Raw genomic sequence first — 23,340 nt, forward strand, 5'->3', positions numbered from 1 at the left:
ATTATTCAACCACGATAAAACTCGCATGAAACAAAAACTCCGCTCGGGGCTGGGGGGAGGGGGGGCTCCGTGATTTTTACATTGGTCCTGAGATCCCAAAATTAGAAACCACTCTCCCAAGGTGACCTCCCACCTATGATTATTCTGACACCTGCTGGCCCCTCCCCTCTCTCTCCAGGTCCCCGTTTGCACTCTGTCCTTGCGCTCTGATCCGCTGACCAAGTCACACGTCCATGAGAACCCCCGTTCTCCACACCCCTAAACAGCCACCACCTCAAATCCTGCCACACCACTGCCCTCCATGAAACTGTACTCACTCTTCAAGACCCAAACACTTCTGCCTCCCCAGATGCCTGGCTGGTCGCCCTGGGTCCTCTGAGCTCACAGAGCCCTCGCCTGACCACGGGACAGACAGATGGTGCAGCTGGACGGATTTTGCCCAGACAGCCCGGCTCTCCTGCTAGACGGCAGCTCCTGGCTTTGCATTCAGTGCAGCTCTGAACCATTCACCCCGAACGAGCCGCTTCCTCTCTCTGAGCCTGTTTCTTCATCTGTAAAATGGAGCAGTCTCTATACTCACCTTGCACATTGTTTAAGGATCAGAGCGGCTCATGGGTCTGTGGTTAGTGACTTCAACCACAGAAGCCTCTCTGGGAGATACAAGTCCAGGATGGCCATCTTCTCCCCATGTCCTCACGTCAGCTGTGTCTGTTTCCTGATATCCTCTTAATCGTCATATTGATCGAGGCCCATCCTCATGACCTCATTTTAACTTAATCACCTCTTTAAAGACCCTGCTCCTCATACAATCACATTCTGAGATTACTGGGAGTTAGGACTTCAGCATAGGAATTTTTTTGGGGGGGGGCGGGGATAGGGGATATAATGCAACCTATAACAGTGTCTGAAGCCTCCAGTCCAAGGCCATCGCCTGTGGCAGAGCTAGGCTTCTCTCTTCTCCACCACCAGGGCCTGGGACTGTGGTCAGTGGCCTGGGCCAGCCCATCAGCCCTGTAAGGGATCAGTCATCTCCCATGACTCTCTGCTGGACTGCTGGACTGACTTAGCTACGTGAACTTGGGTCAGCCCTTGGCCTTCCTTCTCTGAGCCTCAGTTTCCAAAATCGGCAACATGGAGAAAATGACTTGCAGAGTGATGGCGGTGGTGAGATGAGACCATCGTTGTCATTTTTATCTATGTGACATCCACTTTTCTTGAGCACCTACTATGTGCCAGGTACCGTTCTAGGTTCTGGGGATGCAGCGGTGAAAAAAAACAAAAACGAAAAAAAACAGACAAAACTCCCAGCTCTGCTGGAGCCGACATTATTCCAGGGACCGCCAGATACCAAACAAATAAGCAAGTAAAACACAAAGCATCTCAGATGGCAGTAAGTGCTAGGAAAGAGTAATAATTAAACCCAGAGAGGGGGAAGGGGAGGTGTGGGAGGACAGGGGTGGGGGTGCTGCAATTTTAAACAGGACGGTCAGGCAAGGCCTGTCTATAAAAAGATTTGGCAAGGTGAGGGAACCGCACAGGTATTTCAGAGACCTTTGCAGGCAGAAGGGGCATGAGCGTGCCTGGCATGTTCCACAATGGGGCTGCTCGAGCTGAGTGAGCGGGGGGGGAGATGGCTGCAGGCAGAGCCAGAGAGTAGCCAGGGGTCAGCCAGGGCAGGGCCTCGCAGGCCACTCTAAGGATTCTGGCTTTTCCTCTGCATGCAATGGGAGCCTCCAGAGTGCTCTGAGAGCAGGAGGGGGCGTGACCTCACTCTGATTTTACTAACAGAGCGTAACCTGGGTGACAAGATGAGATTGCAGCTGGCTCCTCTGCTGGGCGGGTTCGGCTCAGAGTGGTACCTGCGCCTCTGCAGATGGCTCTGTCTCTGGCTGCTCCCGCCCTCCAGCCCTGCTCAGCCTCACCCAGTCACGCTGGCTGGCCTGCCACACCCCCGAGCCTGCAATCAGTCTAGACCTCATCCCCCTCTCAGGAGCCAGTCTAGGGCTCCAATCCAGCCCTCATCCCTCCCTTCCCAGAGAACTAAGAAGCAGTTAAGAGACAAGTCTGGGCATCGAGTGTAGGGTTCAAGCCTTCTCCTTAGAATCTCTGTGCCTCAGTGTTCCTAATCTGTAAAATGGGAGTGACCATAATAACAGACCATTAAGAACCTATCTCAGCATCGTATGAAAACAGGGCTAATGAACACCAGCATTTTGAGTGAGTCTGTGTTGTCATGAGACTGCCCAACAACACCAGAGAAAGACTGGCTGCTCACGGGGCTCGTTTCTTAACCTCCCCAAGACAGCCCACGTTCATTGGAGAACAGGGGCTGGACCATAGGTGGCTGATTTTCACACCTGCCTACGGGGCAGCAGGTGGGGTCCAAGAAGAAACCCCTTGGGAGTGTACTTGGCACGTCCAATAAGCATTATCTGCGGGCACAACACCCATCATGCCACACGGGAAAGACATCCATCCCTCCTCTGCCTTCCCAGCCTGCAGGAGGATGCAGAAATGACCATGCTTCATGGATCACCAAGGCCTGGTATACAGCAGGGGCTCAGCCAATGCCTATCAGAGGCAACCAGAGCATAGCCAGAGGCAGAGGCAGGTCCTGATCTTTCCCAGATGTGTGGCCAGGGGCCTGTCACTTTACCTCTCTGAGCCTCTGTTTCTGATCTTGCAATGGGGACGGCTCATTCTTCCTGGGAGGGTGAATGGGCCAGGTCCCGGGCTCCTGCGTCTCAGCTGCAGTGGGTCATTACTCAGGTACCCAGAGGATGCCTGGCAAGTGCCCTGTGGATGTGGTGGTGCTTCTCTGAGCCTCTGGAGCACCTGGGCCGAGCAGACGGGGGCATGAACTCTAGCAATCTCAGGTTGGGGACTCCTGAGGTTCCCAGGAGCCAGGTGGCGTATAGCAGCAGGTGGGGACATGAGTTAGGTCACTGTTTCTGTCGCATGGATGATTCTGTGTTTAGTAGGTTTGCTCTGGGCTCAGAGAGGAGCTGGACTCACTGAGTTCAGGGAAAAGAGCATTGGGGAGGAACATCTCTGTCCCCTGGACCAGAAAAGCCCTCACCAGCACCAGGGCCTTCTGTCTGCACTTTTCTTTTCATGTTTTCCCTTCTAATTCCCCACCCCCCATGGTGCTAGAAATCAAATCCAGGCCCTTATGCGTGCAGGGCAAGCGCTCATCACCGAGTTGCACGCCAGGGCCCGTCTCCAGGCACTTTTCTTACACCACTTCAGTCGAGCCTCTCAGGAAGCTTTTGAGATAAGTGTTCATGTCACCACTTTGCAGGTGAGGAAACTGAGAGCTCCCAGGGCCAGGCGCAGTGGCTCTGGCCTGTCATCCCAGCGGCTCAGGAGGCTGAGGCACGAGGATCGCGAGTTCAAAGCCAGCCTCAGCAACAGCGAGGCACTAAGCAGCTCAATGAGACCCTGTCTCTAAATAAAATACAAAATTGGGCTGGGGAGGTGGCTCAGTGGTCGAGGGTCCCTGAGTTCAATCCCAGTACCTGCCCTCCCCCCCAAAAAAAAAAAAATAAACAAAAAAAGAAAGGTTCCCAGAGCCTCCCAGGTAGGAAGTGGTAGAGCCACGATTTGAGCCAAGGTCTGAGCCTCGCACTTTCTGCCTCAGAGGCAGCCCTAAAACCTTGACCTCTTCCTAAGCCAGACCTCTGAGGTTCAAATCGAGGGAGGGGCTGCCCCTTTGTTCTCCCTGCCTCAGTTTCCTCATCCAAAAACTAGGAGCCACAAGACCTACCTCATGGGGCTCTTGTGAGGATACAGTGAGGGAGTGTGCGGAGTGACAGGCAATCCACAGTCGCTAAAAGCTCTCTCTAATGCCACCCGATTACCCTTCTCAGCTCTGCGAACGGCACCGTGTGTGTCGCGGGCTTATTTCTCTTGCTCACTGCCACCTCTTCTGAGGCATATCTGTCTCGCTTTGAAAAGCTTCTCTTTGTCACTTTCCTCTCTTTCTTGTTCCCTTCTGGGTCCTAAATCCTGGCTCTGCTGCCTGAACTTCAGNTTTTTTTTTTTTTTTTTTATTTCCTGCCTTGGCTTCTGTGTAATTTCTTTTGTCTCTGTCTTTCCCATTCTGCGTCCTGATGGTTTTGTATTTCATCCTCTCCACCGGCTCCCGACCTGGGAAGCAGAACCCGCTCCAGCAGAACTGAACAAGGGTGACCCTTCTGGAAGACGGTCCAAATGGCCTGACCCGCTCCTCCCCTGCTGCACCCAGGCAGGCAGTCCCCCAAGATGAGCGTCCCCCACCCCTGCAGCCCCCACAGCCTGGAAGCCCAGGGAAGATGGGGGATCCATTGTGCAGGAATGGCCCTGCTGCTATGGAAACCGGCGTTCAGGAAAGGCTCCATTCTGGGGAGCCGCCTGGCCTTGGGGGAGGGGGAGAGGCCAGACTCCGCCTCGGACGTTGCCCTCCCATTACCCGCCATGTGATGCTGGGCAAGTCACTTAACCTCTCTGAGCCCTCGTCTCCCTCACCGGCCTGGGAGCCGCAGCCCCATTAGCGGTGGGAAATCAGGGCCGCTGATGACTGAACGGCGCGCTGCGGCTTTCAAGCCTGAAGACGCGCCAAATTGCCGTTTGCTTTCATTACCGCGAGCTCGAAATATTCTAGTGCCAGCTTGCTGCGCGACCCTGGGCCACCGAGGGCCAGCGAACGATTTCCATGATAGAATTCCCTCTCTCGGCGGCGCGGGGTGCACACGCACGCCCACGCCCACATGCACACGCGTCGGCCACCAGGTCCTAGCAGGCTGCCGTGCGCCCCCTGCGCCCCCTGCACCCCCTGGCCCGGGGACAGACAGGCTGCCCGCCTGCAGCCGCAGCTCCCCCGCCAGGAAGGGAAGGAGGCAGGGAGCGATGTCTCCTGGTTACTCCATGGGCAGTGCCAGGGTGCCGATCCATCTGAAAATGCACTTCCTCTTTCCCATGCCTCCAGGGCATGGGCTGCAGAGGGACCATGGGGTGGGATCTGCCTGTCACCCACCCTAAGTGGCATCCGGTGAGGTCTCACACATACCTCACTACCCTCAGGAACACATCACACCCAAACACTTTCAAACACACACATGCACCATGGTGCACAATGAGCACAGGTCACCTTGGACATCAGGGTCCCCTGGACAAGCTGAGGACTTTCCTGCCTCCTCCTCTTGGCTGAGGCCATCTCTCTATAGAGAATCCAGTTCCCAGGTTCCTCTAGCGGGCTACTCCCTTGTGGATCCTTTGGGCCCCGCCTCACCTCCTAACCCACCTGATCATCCAGAGAACACTTGTGGCTTGCCCAAGTTCGCATGCACAAGCAGTGAGTGGCGAGGAGCCTTGTTAGAACCTGGGTCCAGCTGCTCCGAAGAGCATCTGTGTTCATCCTGCCAGCCTGGCTGTTAGTTTGTTTTCCCAACAAACATTTATTACGCCCCAGGCAGGCTGCTTGGTGCTGGGGACCCAGCCATGAACAAGGCCAGCCGAGAATGAGAGAGCACAGCCCAGAGAAGCAGACAGATGCTAAACAAGCAATTACAAGCGTGATGGATGCCACCAAGGAAAAGCAGAGAGCCCCCGGCAGGGGACGACAGGAGGATGCCAACAGTTCCCATGGTACGAGGTTTGGCAGCAGCCGTGCCCCAAGGGCGGTCCCCTTGCAGAGCAACCCCCTGGGGAGGGACACTTTCTCCTGAGCACACACCCAGGGAAGGGCACTGTGAGGTGTGAGGACCTCTTCAGAGGCCTGGGGGGGGGTGGGGGGTGGCAGGGGATAAATGCTTTCTAATCACTCGCCTCTTCTTGGGTGGGCTCCTTGCCCCCACCAGGCCACCCCCAGACCACCCCAGGCAGGTAGAGTTAGCCCCAGCATGCACATTACCAAAGCAAGGCCCAGGAAAGCGTTGCCAATCGAGGATTGGAACCCAGGCCTATCAGACTCCAGATCTCTAGGAAGGTCCCTAGAGATGATCTGCCTCCTGGGTGCCTGGTACATGGCCCTGCTGAGTGTGCTTACAGCAGCAGGGAATACAACCAGCATCCAAGGAGCCCATGTTACCCATTACCAGATGCCACCTGCACCTCACAAGGAAGCAATTTGGCGACATGTGGTAAAGCTCCGACATGGCAACGGGCAAGTGTTCAGACAGGTGCTTCCAATTGGATTGCCAAGCTGTGTGGCCTCAGGCAATCTATCTAACCTCTCTGAACTACATTTCCCAACTGTACAGTGGAAAATATGTGAGGAGTTTCAGGTCTCTGGCATCCTGGTTTTGCCTCCTTTTCCATGCCTCTCCTCCAACCACCCTGGCTTCAGGCTCTTTTGCCGGGTCCTGTCCTTGCTCAATGGCTTTGACTAGGACCACCAGGAGGGAGGTAACTAACAAGCACACAGGGGCCGAGGCCAAACCTGTGCTTCTTGATGGCCCGTGGAGAAGGTCCCCCATTTCCCAGTGCTTCTGGTGGCAGGCTCCAGATCCAAACATTCTGCCCCTCGCCTGGCAGATGACGGGGCCCAGGCGGAGCATGTCCCTGTCCAGGCAAAGCTGCCATCTTTGACTGGATCATCGCCTAGGCCTCCTTGACCACAGGGAAGACTCTGGAGAGGAGGCAGTGAGTTCCCCTGGGCCTCCTTGCCAGTGCCCGGAGCTGGCAGGCAGCGGGAAGCCAGGCCCAGGCTTGGCAGGGCCTAGCAGGGGCTCAGTGCCCAGGGCCAGGGCCCTGCCAACCTCATTCCCCCAAACAGCTACCGATTGTCCCCGTGGCTCCCAAGGTCCCTGAAGCCCTCCCAGCAGCCACTCTCTCACGGGGATCCCCTCTCTCAAAGGGTCCTGCAGCCTGGCTGCTTCCGGCCACGACCAGGGAGGCTGGCCGGCCATGGTGGTCCCAGCCTCACGGGAGGCCCTTGGACTTCCGAGCCCTGCTGGGAGCTCTCAGCCTGGTGCTCAGCAAAGAGCAGGCGAGGACAGATCCCGGGGTGGGCCAGTCCTCATGGCATTTGTATGCAGGTGCAGGCCCGGAACATGAGCTGGAATCCATCAACAGAAAATAAAACGCTCAGGGAGTGCAGCCCTGCAAGACAAACGGCCGCGGGGCGAAGGTAACGGCCACTGGCGCCTGCCGAGCGCGCACTAGGTCTCAGGCCCACCCCAGGGGGATCATCCAAGCCTCCCAGCAGATGGGGGGGGGGGGGCTGTGGAACCTGCACTTCTCAGAAAGGGAGGAGGCCCAGGGATGGATGCCGCTTTCCCAAAGAAGGGAGCAGGCCTAACCCAGGCCCTGGCCCCAGAGGCGGGGCCTTGCCAAATCTGCCACTTTCCAAACCACCCCCGCCCCCAGAGGCTTTCAGAAGGGCTGTCCCAGGAGCAGAGTTTTCACGTCAAATTCTCATTTACCACCCCACCCACCTGGAGCAGCGGCTGAGTTCAGAACAGGGTGCATCCGAATAGGGTGCAGGGGGTTCCTAGAATCTCAGTCCAGGCCCTCCCAGACCTGCTGGGGTGGCCAGTGTGTCTTTTCCACATGGTGCTACTGGATTCTGGGCTTGAGAGCCCTTGGTTAAGAGACAAGTTCATCTAAAAAGAACTGGCTTTTTATTTGTCAGGTGAAGAGACCCACAGATGAGCTGCCCGTGTGAGATCTAGAGGTGACCATATAAACTGCCGTTTAGTTAGCACCTATTACGGGCTGGGTCAGAGTGCTTCAGGTCCCTCCACACAGCTCCCTGCCGAAGGTCACATTACACTTCCCATTGTACAGATGAGAACACCGAGGCACAAGGTGTTTAAGGTCCCTCGTACGATGCTGCCCAGCTGGGCAATGGCAGCTGAACCCAGGTGGGGGCTCCAGAACCGGCTGCCCCAGCCCCATCCTGGAGTCCACAGTCCAAAGGGAAACAGATAAACATCTGAAGAATTCCTGGGAACAGGTACTTGGGGAGGGGGCATGAGTGGGCTGCAGAAGCCCAAAGGGGCCCCAAACCCAGAGAAGGGAGCTGATCAGAAAAGGCTTCTTAGGGGAGACCCTCGAGAACTGGGTTTTGACAGATAAGTAGGAGTTGGCTGGGCTGATGTGGCAAGAGCCGTGAACGTGGGGGAGAACCTGGTGACATAGAGGTCTTGGTGAAGTCCCGGCTAAGGAGCTGGACAGCACCTGAGGGGGTGCCGCTGAAGAGGGGGAGACACAGTTTTGCATTGACAGAGGCGATCTGGGACAGAGCCCGGCAGGTGGAGGCAGGGAGGCCTGGGGCTCTGGGAGCAGGTGGGATGCAGCTGGGCGGAGCCGCTGAGGACTTGGGCAGGGCAGGAGGACTGGTGTGGGGGGTCTCGAGAGGCAGGCAGAGGGGTGTGTGGAGATTCTGAAAACAGGCCCAACAAAAGCACCGGGGAGCTGGACAGGCGGGGGGACAGCAAGTCCCTTTACAGGGACTTGTGTGGAGTCTGGGCTCCATGGGCACCGGCGGGGGAGGGGAGGCGGGTCCAGGAAGAAGTCAGAGACCTTCGTGCCTGAGGGTGGGCGAGGTCACCCTCCGACAGGCGAAGTGGGCAGAGGACACTCCGGGGTGGCATCCTCCAAGTTTCAGCCTTGGTTCCAAGCAGGTGCCCCTGAGGTCCTGTCACCGTCACACCCGCCCTCCCTCCTCTTCGCATCTTCAAGGGGTGGTCAGGGGAGTGACCAGCCGTCCAGCTATCCTCTGAAGGTCACATCATTGTCTGGGGGAGGTCTGCCTTCTCTCTGGAGGATCCTTGAACTTACCATGTGTCCCTACATGCTTCAGGCACTGAATGGGCACTAGGTCAGGTGGGTTCTGCGCAGTGGGCTCCCAGGACTTAGGCTTGGGGACAAGCCCCAGTACCTCTCCCACCCCACCCCTCTCCCACACGTGCAAGCCCTCATTCCTGGACTCCCCACGCCCTTTTTGCTGTCAGTGTGGCCTTGACCAGGGCACCCCCCCACACACACACACCTTCTTCATCTGGTAAATAGACCCATTAGTGTTAGAATTTTTTGAGGAATAGGGTCTAAATGGCACACAGGGACAAAGTTCTCTGTATGTGAACTGGACGCCATGCACCTCCCTGCAAGGCGCACAGTCTTGGAGGCGCCCTGCAGGTCCACCTGTGCACCGTGGGGTCACAGTTGCATGCTCTCTTGTGGTGACTAAACATGCACAGTGCCCCGCTACAGGGGGGCACGCCTCAAAGTCCCCTATTTCTCTTCCCTTCTCCTGACTGTGGGGGTGGGTGCCGCGGCCCCACCTTCTCACCGCAGAGCACCCTGACCCTCTTCCAGGGCCAGCCCTACAGGGATGGCTGGACCCAGCTGGGCCCCCACCTCCTCGGCTGGGGCTGGAGCAGGGGAGCCAGGGAGTGGGAGGCCTGCAGGCCTGTGGTGTGAGCTCCCAGCTGTTGGAGCTAGTGCCAGCAACAAAAGGTATTTGCATCAGATAATGGGTAAAGTGTCTTGTTATTCCATTAACTGTGTAGCAGCGACTGTGGCAGAGGGAGGGAGCGTTGGAAACCCACGGGGCAGGCAGGGGCTGAGATTGCTGACCACCAAGCGGCCTCTAGGCTTCCTGGGGGCCCAACAGCCCCAACAGGAGCGGCAGGGAGCCACGGATGGGCAGAAGGGTGTGGGGAAGGCTGGGCCTCATCCTAGACTCTCAGCTTCACAATAGGAACTCCAATGGGGGCAAAATCAAAAAGCACATCCTGGTACCACCAGCACCAGTGCCAACACCAGGATGTCCCCTGAAGGAACTCTGAGTTCCCAGGACTCTGGCTCTGATGACAGCCGTGGTACTCAGCCTCCTGCATCAAGCTTTGGTGCTGTGCCCATGGGATGGGATGGGGGTTTGCATTCCAGAGGTGGTGAGTCACACTTGCACTTGACCTTGCTGGGCTTTCTATACAATGGGATGATACTACCACATTTGCTGCCAATAACAAACCCCCCAGAGTCCCTCTGCAGGTGCCAGAGATCCTGTAAAGAGCAAGATCAGCTGAAGTCCCTCTCTGGTGAAGTTTGCATTCCAGGGGAGGGAGCACATAAATAAATAAGAAGGTGATAAGAGCTATAAAATTTGGAAATAGGATAATGAGAGGCTGGGTGCAGGGGTGGGGTGCCAGGGGCAGGGTTTAGAGGGAGAGGGAGGGCCATTCCCAGCAGGGGACATTGGAACCAAGGTTCAGGTGATGCCCATGGAAAAGCCCTGGGCATTGGACGTTGGACTTGGGGGCCTCCCTGGAGGAGGGGAAGGCCAATTCAGCTCCACAGCAGAGACCATCCAAGATGAGGATGGAGGGAGGGGAGCGCCCGCCGTGGAGCAGCACTGGCTGGAAGATCTGGGTTTGATTTTGAGCTTCCTGGCAGCCCCCAGCAGTTGGAAGCAGGCAGAGACACGATCTGATTTCAAATGTTCAAAGGCCTCCTGGTTGTTATGGGGGGATAGATGAGTTGCAGGGACCAGGGCGGGTGCAGGAGAGCCAGAGGATGCCCAGGCAGTGGTCAGTGGTCAGTGGTTGATAGGGGCTGGGCAGGGACAGGCTGACAGGGTTAAAGGAGATGGCGTGTGCTGGCAGAGGGCTGATTTAGCACAGCACCTTGCCCGTGGTAAGCGCTTTATAAACACTGCCTGTCGCACGGCAATCTGCACCAGGCACCTTCTGAAGGTTGCGGGATCAGCTCTGCAGATCATGAAGAGTCAGTAGCCTTTCTGGTCCCAGGTTCCTGGGTTGATCTGAGAGGAGATAGAGGACTCGTCACCCTAGAAGAGGTCTGGCAGTCATGTTGTCCAACCTGCGCAGTGACAGCACCTCGGGCAGGGACTTGCCCCAAATGGGCTGGTCAGGGGCAGAACAAGGACCTGAAACCAAGTTGCCTGACTTGGTGTAAAATTCTCTCTGGGATCCGTTGCACCTGCCGTCCCCCATTGTGAGCCCAGGAGCACCTCCCTCTGCTTTTGACCCTCCCTGGACCCCATGGCAACAGTCACAGAGACTTTGCACTTGCTCTTCCCTCTTCCAGAACCTTCCTGTGACTGCTGTGGGTCACCTGGCCCCTCTCCTCTTCTCACCCCAGCAGTCCGTCAGCTCTCCCAGCTGACCCCAGCATCCGGGGCCTGTGGGGCTTCCCAGCACCAGGCAGGAGCTCGGCCATCCCCACATCTCCCTCCACAGCTGACTCCAAAGGCATCTCCAGCCTTTTGCCCGTGGAGGCTGGCAGGGTGCCCAAGCCCCACTCCCTGGTGCCACGGGCCCCCCAGGCCCTCACTCCTGGTGGCCCAGACACACAGGAAGGAACCACCTTTCCTGTTGGGACCCAGCCCGGGCGGAATCCCCCTGTCTTCCTCCTCGCCCAGCTTGGGTATGAGTCAGGAATGTCCCATTAATACTTTTCCTTTTCCTCCTCCCCAGGAGCCAGCCCAGCGCTCCATGGCAGAGGAGGAGAGGTGGAGGCCATGGAGTGTGCCCCACCTGCCTCCTGCAGGGTCAGGTCACCAGGAGCCTCAAGCCAACAGGCATTTCTTCCCCCAGTGCCGGAGGGGTCTGGCCTTCGGCTGGCCCCAGACTCGGGATCTGGGCTTTATGCTTAACCCCAAAGCAGTCCGAGCCTCACTCAAGGCCAAGTTCAGACAAGAGGCAATCAGGGGCTTAAGTGGCTGCCAGAGAAGGCCAGCCGCCTGGTTATTAAATATTAAGTGGCAAAAGCCTGGGAACGTTTAATTGCAAATGAGACTCGGAAGCAGATGTTGCCAACAGCTTGGCCCGGCGCTCACGGTTGGGAGCGACAGGGGATTTCAAGTCACTGAGCCGGGCTGCTGGCAGCTTCCCGGCATTTACTGGGTACCTGCTGGGTGCCAGACCTTGAACTGGAAGCCGCAGGTAGAAAGACTGGCCAAACCTTGGTGAGCTTCCAAGGGTTCTGCATCTGGTGAAAACCTAAGACAAGACAGGCAGACTGCCCAGCACAGGTAACCCCTGGGGGGGGGGATGGGAACCCAGGAAACACCTGTTGGGGAACCGAGTCTTCAGAGGGGAGATGAGCAGGCTCGAAAGGAGACAGTCAGTTAGTCACTCAGTGAACATTTATCCAACACCTGCTGTGTGCCAAATGTTGTGGATTCTGGGAAATGAAGTTTTACACAAGTCGAACGCTTTCTCTCATGGCATTTACTTACCATTGACTCGGAGCCTGCATGCCACCGCAAATGAAGGTTTGCACCATGAAGAAACGGCAAAGAGGAAAGAGTCCCTGCAAAGTAGGGAGTTCAGTGTGGCCAGACACGTGTGGGAGGGAGGGAGGGTTGGAAAAGCCAGTCGTCATGTGCCTGAAAAACTGCCCTGCTGAAGAGTTTGGGTGAGTCCTGAGGGATTTCAAAATAAGTGGAATGACCTCCCTCAGGAGCCATCCATGGCTCCCAGCATCCTGGGAAAGGACATAATCTGGACTTTTAAGCTACTATTGCTTACTGAGAAGCAATACAGGAAGGAGACGCCTCTGTGGGCATCCAGGTGGAGGGGGCTGCCTGGTCAGCTGCCCATCCCCACCCCCACGCCCACGCCAGGTAGCGTTATTAGGGGAGGATGGAGGATCAGGGAAGAGCCAAGCTCCGCCCCCCCCACTCTCCTCACACCTGCAACCTGTTCCACCAGCTCCTGAGCCGCTGCAAACATCCTGGGAACACAGGCGCCTTTGTGTTGGCTGGAATGCAGACCTGCTGAAGCGGGGGTGGGGGAAATGGGAGAGCCAAGACCCTGCAGGCCCCAGGTCCTTGCCCAGGGAGGGAAGATGCCCGTTCATCGTGCCCAAGAATGCCCCAACCCTGCTGGAGCCCGTGTGTGTGTGTGTGTGTGTGTGTGTGTGTGTGTGTGTGGCACGCGTGCGCGGTGCGTGCCTGTGGGGCAGAGTGGGGGAGGTCCTGATGAACTTCCAAGGTCATGCCCTGGTCATGATTCTATATAAAGAAAGGCCAGCAAAGAGGGAGGGAAGAGAAGAAATGCCGTGAGGATGCCGAGACCCGGGAGGATGCAAGACCTTAAATATGGTTTTCAGGGTAGATGATAGGAGATGAGAACCTAGAATATTCTACAGACAAACACCCCACACACACACCATGCTAAGATTCTAGAATCCTGTGATTCTGAGACTCTAACCTGATCAGGGAAGGCAAACATCACAGCCAGAACTTCCTCTTAATACCCTCCCTGCCTCTGGAGAGAACCCCACACCCATAACTCCAGAGCCAAGCAGCCTTGTTTACCCCATTTTTGCCTTTAAATTGTCTTCTGGCTCCTCGGCGGCGTCTGCTCATCTGCACACACCCCTCCGCAGTCCCTCCTCCCAGCCTGGCAGCCAAACATTTGCCATCTGCATGTAACCCAGTGATTAGCACCGCAGAGCGGGAGAGGGAGGCTGGAACCCTGGCTGCTGCCAGTCAGTCGGCCTTAAGTCAACCAGGCTGCGGGGAGTCACCCGGCTCCCCAAAAGGGCTGAGCAGGGGAGGAGAGGCCACACACACACACACACACACACACACCCAGCAAGACACACAAAGAAAGGCCCCAGCGCACAGACACACAAAGACACGGAAAGACACGCAGCCACAGACAGACACCCCAGACAGCACACACCCACACGTGTGAAGAGCTCACGGGCAGACACACGCCGTGTACACGGGCCTGGACAAACACACAGACACGCACGGCACACTTAATACACATCCACACACACAGGGACAGTCACAGGGCAGAACACACAGGGGCCTGCACCCAGTGATGAGCAGAAGGCACAGAGGCTTGCACGGACAGGCACATGCAGACACACCCAGCCCAGATATACACCTGGGGTCACAAGGGCCCTCACTCTCCCAGGGGGTGCATGGCACTGAGCTGTTGGCCTGCCCTCTACGCCCACCTCCCACTCCCACTCACCCGTGGAACATTATGTAGGGACCACTGTGCTCGCAGCCCGGTGCTGGGCCCTTGGGGAATCCTGGGCCTGTGACCCAGTGGGTGGAGATGGAGAGAGCTCAGCCAGGCCCTGGGGGCTCCGAGGCTGCCGGCGCACATGCAGGCACTGTCCGGAGACCAGGGCTGTACGAAACAGACTTTCCAGAAAGGTAGTGAGCTCCCCAGCACCGGGGGCCACCCAAGACCACCCAGCGTGTTGTAAATACTTGGGTCAGTGGGCACTGGGAGCATGGAAGCCCTGTAACATCCCTTCGGACCCCGAGATTCTCTATTTCTATCAATTCCACTGGGCTTCCAAATAGTGATTTTTTTTTTTCAAAAATTTTTGTATCACCTTCTCTGTTAGTAGAAACACGTTCAACATGTTCCCCCAAAGTTAAATATAGGTGTTTATTTATAAATGCACTTATATGCGTTTTCGCTAAAACATAATGTATATGATAAAAGATACGCAAAAATAGAAAAACTTGAAGTAATGAGACACACACACATAGATCATTACCTTAAGGGACAAGTGGAAGAACGGGAAAGCCATATCCCATTATTGAGTGCGTCCGTATGGCAGACTTCTGATATATATTATTCCTTTGAATCTTCAAAATAGCCCTGTAAAGAGGCTATCATGATTTTTCCATTTTCCTGATGAGAAACTGAATGACAATCGAGCCACCTGTAGCTGGCAGGGGTGGAATTGGAACCTGCATGGGCTGCTGGCTCCAGAGCCCACCGGGCCACCGTGATGCTCTCCCACCACGCGGGGACAGGATGGGGTTTGCATGAAGTCAGGGAAGGACCCATTTGTTTTTGGAGGTGATAGTTGCAAAGCCAGGGGCCTGCAGCTGAGGGGAGGGGGTGCATCATGTGTCAAGAGTGTTGAATGCTGGGTGCAGTGGCACACTCCATAATCCCAGAGGCTCGCAAGGCTGCGACAGGAGGATCCCAAGTTCAAGGCCAGCCTCAGCATCTTAGCAAGGTCCTAAGCAAGACCCTGTCTCTAAACAAAATAGACAACAGGGCTCAGTGTGTGGCTCAGTGGTTGAGTGCCCCTGGGTTCAATCCCTAGTACCCCCAAAAAGGAGATTTGATTGACAGCCTTGAAGCTGAGCAATGTGATCTCAGACCATTGGACTAGATGTGGCCATTTCTGTCCTTCAAATCATGGCTGTTCCAGGTGCTGTCCAGGCGGGGACCAGTGGCTTCGAGGTTCGTTATGGATACAGAGCTCTGCCCCCACTCATGACCCACTAAATCAGAATCTGCACGTAACAAGACAGAGTCTGAGGAGCCCCAGGTACCTTCTCAGCTGGTGTGGGCTCCTACCCCGACCCGTGGGTGAGAAGTGGCCCGGCCTTGGTCATCTCAGGGCTCCTCGTCCCAGAGTTTGGCAGTTCCAGGGTCTTGGGGCGTTTGAGGTGGCTTCCTGGAATCTGTGCCTGCTGCTTGGCCTGGATGTCCTCGGCCGTCCACCCTGCAGTGGCCTCCGTCTTGCCTCATTGAACGCCCGCTGCCCTGAGCCTTCCTCGCCTCTCCTTCCTCTCCCCCGTCCGCCCTCCCCCACCCTGTCTGTCCTAGCCTCCTGGCTGCCCCCTGTCCTTGAACTTGCCAGGGGTCTCGGAGCTGGCCGCTCCTTCCCATGGGGTTTTCCTGCGGCCCTCCCTCTCGTTTCCTGACAACCCTTAACAGCTAGGACAGTTCCCCCCCGAGAACGCTCTGGGGACAGGAACTGTGACTATCTCATTTCCAGCACTGGGCAGGGCCCTGGCCCATGGTAGGTGCTCAGTAAACGTCCGCTGGAGGAATGGAGGCGTGCCTGCCTCCCACCCAGGGCCTCTGTCTCCGCAGCACCCAGCTTATTGGAGCCTCTGGCAAAGGCAGAGGCTGTGGCACCCAGGCCTGGCTTCCTGGGGCCCCCATGAGGCCTGCTGGGGAGGCCTCACCTGCTCCCCAGTCATGCAGGGTGGGGCAGCATCCCCACTACCCTGAGACCCTCCGGCTCTCCCAGTCCCCCCTGGTAATCACCTTGGTTTCAGACCTTCCTGGAGACTCTTGACCCTAACTCCTGCCTAAATCCTAAGTCCATTCTGGAAGGCTGACCGTTTGCTGGAATCCGGGGAGAAGAACTGTCAGGAGATGGAACCCGGATGAACGTTCTCTCCTGAGGCCCTTCACCACGTCTCAGGCTGAGGTCTGGGGCCACGGTTCCTCTCTGGCCCTCAGTCTTTTTATCTATTCCATGGAGTCCCTGCTGCTCTCTTTCTGGAGAAGGAATGTCAGAGAGGAAGCTCTCAGGGTGGAATTCAGGCATAAACCAGCCCCGTGTTCCAGGCAGTTGGCACTGGGGTGGGAAGGACCTGGATGGGAGGAGGGAAAGGGATCTGGCATCAAAAGATCTAGATTCCCTGCCTGGCTTTGCCCCTGTTGGCTCACCTGTGCGAATGGGGAGAGGCCAGGGGAGGACGGAGCTTCAGCCAGGTGAGCCGGCACCTGAGCTCCACCTTCACACAGCCAGGCTGTGAGGCGGCCAGAGGGACAGGCCACCAGGCTCTGGAACCGAGGTCTGAGGGGGCTTCCCAGCCCACTCCCTCCTTGCCCCAGTGGCTGGGGCAGCATGGAGACCAGGGTGGCCACAGGCGACCGGGAGCCAGGGCCCCTGCTCATTGGAAGCTGCAGCAGAGAAAGTGGTATGTGTCCCACGGGCTTTCCCTGAGGGCCAAGCCAGTTCCTGCCCAGGGACGGACACTTCCTCTTTGGAACAGGCAGAAGGCCAGCTGCGGAGTCTTGGACTCCTTGCCTGGAAAGGCAGCTGGGAGTTTGATGAGGACACCTGTTCCTTGAGGAAACCCAGGCCAAACCAGGCCCTTGGGACAAGATGGAGGAGCCTGAACCCGTTGATCAAGCTGCAGTGCCCTCATAGACAGAGCTGCTTCCTGCTCTGTCCATGAGCAGAGCCATGAGAGGAGACAACATGTGAGCAGAGACACAAAGGAAGAGTTGGAATGAGCTAGACAGATAGAAGGGGAAAGATGATTCCAGGCATAGGAAATGGCAAGTGCAAAGGCCCTGGGGTGGACACCCACCAGGAACGTACCCAGGAGGTAAGTATGGCTTCAGTGCAGTAAGCCAAAGGGAAGAAGCAGGAGGGGGCGGGGTCACATGGGACCCTGTGAGCTACATGGAGAATACGGTTTTCTTCAAGAGATGAGATGGCAGGCTATTGGGGAGGTTTTGATTGAAGGAAAGACAGGTGGAATGTCCAGGAGGAAGCGAGAAATGCAGGTGTCCAGCGCAGAGTGTGGAACAAGTGGGAAGGATGAGCAAGACTCTTGCTTTATTTTGAAGGTAAAGCCGAGAGGATTGCCTGACAGGACAGGGAGTGGGGAGGAAGAGAAGGAGATGAGCAGGGGACACGGTGGCCTGAGAAGCCACACGGCCAGGATGCAGATGGAGAAGCAGCTGCCACTACACAGCAGGCCCCGGCTTTTGCAGAATCAATCTCTCTCTCTCTCTCTCTCTCTCTCTCTCTCTCTCTCTCTCTCTCTCCTTCTTGTCCATTAATCCCACTCTCAACCTGTTTCTGGATGAGGAAGCTGAGGCGAGACCTGCCCAGGATCCCGCAGCTATAGCGAGGGACGGTCTGGGACTGAATGCCCATCTTGTAGCCACTCAGCCATGTGGTCCCACGAGAGCTAAATCTTTGGGTGCTGTGGCCCCTCAGCAGGCCCAGTGCCGGGCACCCCAGAAGGACCTGGAAATCATGGAGCCAGTCACTCTGGAGTGACGGGGACCCAGAGAGGGGACTGTGGGACATTCCAAGCTCCCTGCACAGTACGAGCCGGAGTGCGCAGACACGCAGGGGGAGCAGGGGTGGGGAAGGAGCGCTGCGGGGTTCACAGCTTGGCTCTGACGCTCTCCAGCTGTTTGCTCACCACAAGCCCCGTCCAGCTCCCTGTCTCAGTTTTCTCATCTGTGAAATGGGAATGAGAATCCTGTCCATGGGAGAGTCACCAGAGAACCCACTGAAGTCCCTCAGGGCTGGGCTTGGTGTGTGCTCCCGGCTCTGGCTGTGGTTATGTTGTAGGCAGGGTCAGCTCCCCAACCCAGGCTGGCGGACACACAGGGAGCCAATCAGCTCTCTGGCCTTGCCTCCCCGCCCTGCAAGACTCCCCTCCCAGAGGTGTGGGGGCAGCTCAGCCTCAGCACAGCTGGGCTCGGCTCTGGGTGGAGTCAGCTCCCAGAGCCTGAGAATGGTATTTAGGCCCTGACAGCCCAGTCCCACCCTTGATGAGCTCCTCGAGCCGCCCGCCTGCTGCCTGGTGCCTGAATCGCTGGCTTTCCCGGGAAAGCACTAATTACCGCACGGCTCCCTCGGGGCCTGGCTCAGTGATCTGTCACAGCCCCTCAGCCTCGGAGCACTCACTGTACGCTCTGAGCGGGTGCTGCTCTGCCCTCCGCCCTCCCTTCACCTCAGACAGGAACCCCAGGGACGGACAGACTGGCCGACCAACAGGAAAGCCAGGACCAGGCCCGCCAACCGTTCCCAGGTCCACTTGAACAGCAGTCTATCCAGTGGCTCTTGACGTGTGGCCCTGGGACCTGCAGCCTCAGCATCACCAGGGGGGACCTTGCTAGAAATGCAAATTCTAGGAACTTACCTGACACCCACTGAATTAGACCTTTGGAGATGGGGCGTGGCATGTGTCTTAACCATCCCTCCCTCCAGTGGCTGCTGATATCTGCTCAGTTTGGAGAACCACAGCTCTGTTTTCCTGGGCAGCTATGGATGACAGGCGGGGTGCGATGGAGAGGTGATTATAAAGTGAGGTGAGTTCTTAAACACAGGTTTGCAGAGACCTGCCTCTGTTGATTCCTTACCTTGTGAGCTGGAGTGAATCCGTTTTTAAACTTAATACATATTTATTATCAACCTACTCTTTACTGCTGAAGGTCCCTGGGGCTGAGGTTCTGGGAAAAAAAAAAACAATTGGCATAATCAATATCAACTTCTTTAACCCTTACAAAAACCGTTTAGATTCAACACTATCATTGACCCAATCTTCATAAGTGAGAGGCGGATTCCTGAAAGAATTTGCATCTGGGCTGGGCAGGGTGGCACACGCCTGTAATCCCAATGGCTCTGGAGGCTGAGGCAGGAGGATCGCGAGTTCAAAGCCAAACTCAGCAAAAAGTGAGGCACTAAGCAACTCAGTGAGACTCTGTCTCTAAATAAAATACAAAAAAAAATAGGGCTGGGGATGTGGCTCAGTGGTTGAGTACCCCCTGAGTTCAATCCTGGTACCCTCTCTCCAAAAAGAAAAAAAAGAAAGAATTTGCCCCCAGGATAGTCTGAGTTTCAGCCTTAGGATCACGTCCAGAGCTAACCACTGAGCGGCCAGGCTGGACTGAACTGTAGCTAGGCAGGAAGATAGATAAAACACAACGAAAACACACAATTTGGGCAGGTCACAATGCCTGCTAGGCAGGCAAAGTGGGGAAGAGGCTGGGGTATCACTGGGGCGGGGCCGAGGGGGACTACTGTGACAGGGTAGTCTGGCCAGGCCTCCCTGAGGACGTGGCTTGTGAGCAGAGGCCTCTCAAGGTCTCAGCTTGGTCAGCTGTAAAACCGGGGAGTAACTGGCAAGCCCCTCGGGTGTGGCGCGAGTGTGTTCCAAAACATGACTCTAAAGTTCAGCAAACGGGAAATGGTGTCATGTTTTGGAGACCCGAGTTCCAATCCTGACTGGCTTGGCCGCCCATTAGCTGTGCATCTTAGGCAAGCCACTCCCACCCTGGGAAGCCTCCGTTTTCACAGCTACAAAATGGGTGAGGGTCGGAGGACATTTACTTTGAAGGCAAAAAGCCAAGAGGGTTGGCTGACAGGACAGTGAGGGGGAGGAAGGGAAAGAGATGAGCCGGGGACACCCAGGGCCCCGGACCCCCAGCCCTGCTTTCTCTAGAGCCTGGTCAGCAGCTTTGCTCCCGGGCAGCTGGTTCCCCGGTGCAGGCTGCCCAGGAGTCTGTGCTGTTCTGGCTCCACAGCTGAGGCCTCTACTCCAAATGCCTCCTCTTTGCCCAGAAAAATAGGTCATTGGCAGCCCCAGCCTCTTGACAGGCCCCGCACAAAAGCAGCCTGGCGGGCTCGCCTGCTGACGCTGGCCCAGGGTGACGGGAAGTGAAGAGCCGGGCGTGGACAGAGCTGGTGCCAGGGAGTGCTGGGTCCCTGCAGGGTCCCGCGAGCCCTGCGAAGTCGCCCTGGTCCACTCACCCTGTCCCTGGCTTTGTCCTCACCTCGGGGGACCCAGCAAGGTTGTTCCATGAGTGTAGAAGAGTCTGGTACCTTGGCGCCTTCTGCGGAGGCCCACCCCGGATCCTTCCTACTAGGGCTGCTTTCACATCCAGGCCACCAGTGACACCTTGTAGTAGGATCGTCCTTGTCATTCCTATTTCATAGACAGAGCCTCAAAATATTTTTTTTTTTCTCCAAGTTACATAAGTCAACTTGCCGGAGTCCTAGCTTCAAAGCCCCTGATGGCCCCCTCCTGCGCTCAGTCAGATCTCTCCAGCAGACCCCTGACCACAGGGAAAGGAGCTGATGGGACACATATCAAAGGATCCCTGGGGCTGCTGAGTGACAGGAAGGATAGGTAGAAATGGGACACCCGGGGGCGGGGGGCGGGGGGGGGGAGACAGGGAGGTTCAGACCAGGGTGCTAACAGGGGAGGGGCTAAGAGGCTCTATTCTGGATGTGATGGGAAAGCCTAGCCTGTGCCACCCAGTGACAGACTGTCACCAGGGGTAGCAGAGAAGAGTCGAGGAGCCGGTGCAGGGACAGAGCCCTCTCTGGCTTCCCATCCCACCTCCCCGGTGAGGTGAGATTGTCCCTGACCCCTTCCCAAAAACTGGCACAGGAAGGGGCTCTCCCCCATTGTATCCGTTTCCACTTGAAAAGCTAAATAGTTTACTTATCGATTTGTTTATTTCCCCCACTAGATTGTCCGCTCCTTGAGAGCAGGAGTTTTTTTTCGGTTTTATCTTTTTTCCAGCTGCTGCATCCCCGTTGCCTAGCTCAGTGCCTGGCACATAGTAGATGCTTAGTAAATATCGGCGTGCACAGGAGCAAATGCTCATGACCCAGGGCAGCCCAGACTGTCTGCTATGGGAGTGCCTGATTGGAACCAATTATCTGCCATAATCTCTAGGTAACCACAGGCAAGTGGTACACACCCCCTCTGTTTGCCCATGTGCCATTGATCTCCACGGCCTCTCTGCCCTGATGTTTGGTGACAGGTGATTTTTATGTGGATACAGAACCAGGCCCAGTAGGCCCCTTCTCCACCCCACCCTTGGGGCAGAGGTGAGGATAAAAGGGACTGTGTTGGGAAGCCCTGCTGAGCGTCTTTGCCAAAGGTGCTATATATAAATAGCAGGTGGTTCAATTATTATCCTTCCTAATCCCCAGTTTCCTAATCCCAGGCAGGTTTGTGTGTGTGTGTGCCCTGGGGAACTGCAAACAGCAGAGCCTTCTGGAAGGCCAGAGCAGGAGGCTGCCTTGCCTCTGACCTCATCAGAGGCTCCTGTCCCCCTCCCACTCCAGAGGGAGTCTGGTGATGGGTATTTCCCCAGGAGCCTCCTCTGGCCACCTTCATGGTCCTGCCAGATGTGGCCTGAAGAGTTGGAGACTCATCCCTGCTTCCCATTCCTGAAGCTAGGACAACCCCACAATAATCTTCCCACCCTGATACCCCAGTTCCATGCTCCCCTCCCTGCAGCCCCCTCTGGCAGGCAGAGTGGCCTTTTGAACACAACAAAGACCATGGCACTGGGCTCTCTCCCTGAGCCTCCAAGGCCACCGGGCTGGATGGCCCACCAGCCAAGCTGACTTTGGGTCTTTTTTCTGAGGTCGACCCCTCTTCCTGGAACATCTTTCTTCCCAACCTCTGCTTTCCCTTCTTGTCACCCGGCTCCCACCTCTCAGGGAGTTAACTTACCTGCCACCTATCTAAAGGAGCTCACCCCCTCTCTCTAAGCTTCTCTTCTAATGTTGTCCATTAATTCCTTGGACTTGCCTTCTTATCTGTCTCCTCTACTAGAATGTGAATTCCTCCAGGGACAGGTACCTGTTGTAATCTCCCACGCCCAAAGAAATGAAAATTCCCTTGAACTTCAAAGCTCCCCGGAACCCTGTAGGTTCCCCAGGACTGGCGTCTCATTTACTTATCAAACATTTTCCTTGCACTTGGTACATGGGAGGCGCTTTTCAAAATGTTATGCAAATATTAATTTGTCTAATCCCCACAACAGCCTTTTTTTTAGGTTGGTTCTCACCCTGGCCTCATTTCAGATGAGGAAACTGAGGCACCGAAAGAGAAGGCATTTGTTCAAGTCTCCAAGGCTCATAAGACTATATATAGACCCAGAAAGTCTCGTCTTATGTTCTTAGCAGCTGCACCCTGAATGCCTGTCTGTCTTGGCAGAAAAGGAGAACCAGGCATTTGATCAAAAAGCCCGAGGGGGCAAGGGTGTCACTGTGCAAAGGTTATTAGCTTGTGAATAATAATAATTAAAAAAAATCACATCTCCTTTCTACCTTAGGCCTTGCTGTGTGGCCTTTAGGAAAAATCTCCCTCTCGGATCCTCAACTCCCTCTCCCCTTATAGGCAGGGACTTCTCCCACTTTGCTTCCTTCTGTCCCCTAACCACTCCAGTGTGAACCAAAATTGGCCATCTTGAAGCTTATTTTCAACTCAGAAACTCTCCAATTAGTAGAGGGTCTTGAACTCCTTTCCCTCCCTCCCAGTGGAGCCGCCTTCTGCCAGATGACTCCAGCACTCCAACTCCCCACAGCTGACCTGCTGATGCTAGGGACATAAGGAAGAAGGACAGGGACAGCCTCGGCTGGGTTTTCCACGGGGGGACTCCGTCCTCTCCTCCGGGCCTCTCACCCCAGGTCTCCTCCTTTCCTCTAGCCTTTCCCCATCTCCTGGCGCCCAGGCCTTCCAGGGGCCCCCTCTCCCCACGCCCCTGCCTGGGTCTTCCGCGCCTCTCAGGCTACGCTCCACGGTGGAGAGGCCCCGGGCCCGGGAGAAACCGCCGCCCCAGGCGGGCCGGGACCCTCGCCCCGCGTCGCCCGCCGCAGCCCCTTCCCGCTCCCCGCTCCCCGCGCCTCTCTCCCAGGCGGCACCGAAGTCCTTCCTACACACTCGCTATTTTTGTACCATCACTCTCTCCTTCCTCTCCCCTTCCCCCTGCCTCCACTTCCTGCTGGCTTCACCTCGGCCCAGCTCGGGAAGATCTGGGCCCCTCCGGCCCGCACCCATGCCCTAGGCAGCTCCAGAGCTCGGGGACCGGGGGCAGGGCCACTCGG

The 23,340-nt window shown here is 56.5% G+C and overlaps 1 long non-coding RNA gene across 4 annotated transcripts; it reads right to left on the reverse strand.

Moving 5' to 3' along the window:
* Positions 1-7,225: 7,225 nt before the first annotated feature.
* On the reverse strand, positions 7,226-23,334 carry LOC125619033. Of its 4 annotated transcripts, none has more exons than XR_007350499.1 (5): positions 18,852-23,334; positions 15,275-18,753; positions 12,644-14,585; positions 12,188-12,261; positions 7,226-10,747 (listed from the first exon to the last, which is right to left on the reverse strand). It is a non-coding gene; the product is annotated as an uncharacterized LOC125619033 (long non-coding RNA). The 4 variants fall into 4 exon arrangements; XR_007350498.1 differs by having other exon boundaries at positions 7,227-10,747; positions 15,275-16,235; positions 16,407-23,334; XR_007350500.1 differs by having other exon boundaries at positions 7,227-10,747; positions 12,644-12,724; positions 13,271-14,585; positions 15,275-23,334.
* Positions 23,335-23,340: the final 6 nt, after the last annotated feature.

This window comes from Marmota marmota, unplaced genomic scaffold, assembly GCF_001458135.2.
Source record: "Marmota marmota marmota unplaced genomic scaffold, marMar, whole genome shotgun sequence".
Lineage (NCBI taxonomy): Eukaryota > Metazoa > Chordata > Mammalia > Rodentia > Sciuridae > Marmota > Marmota marmota.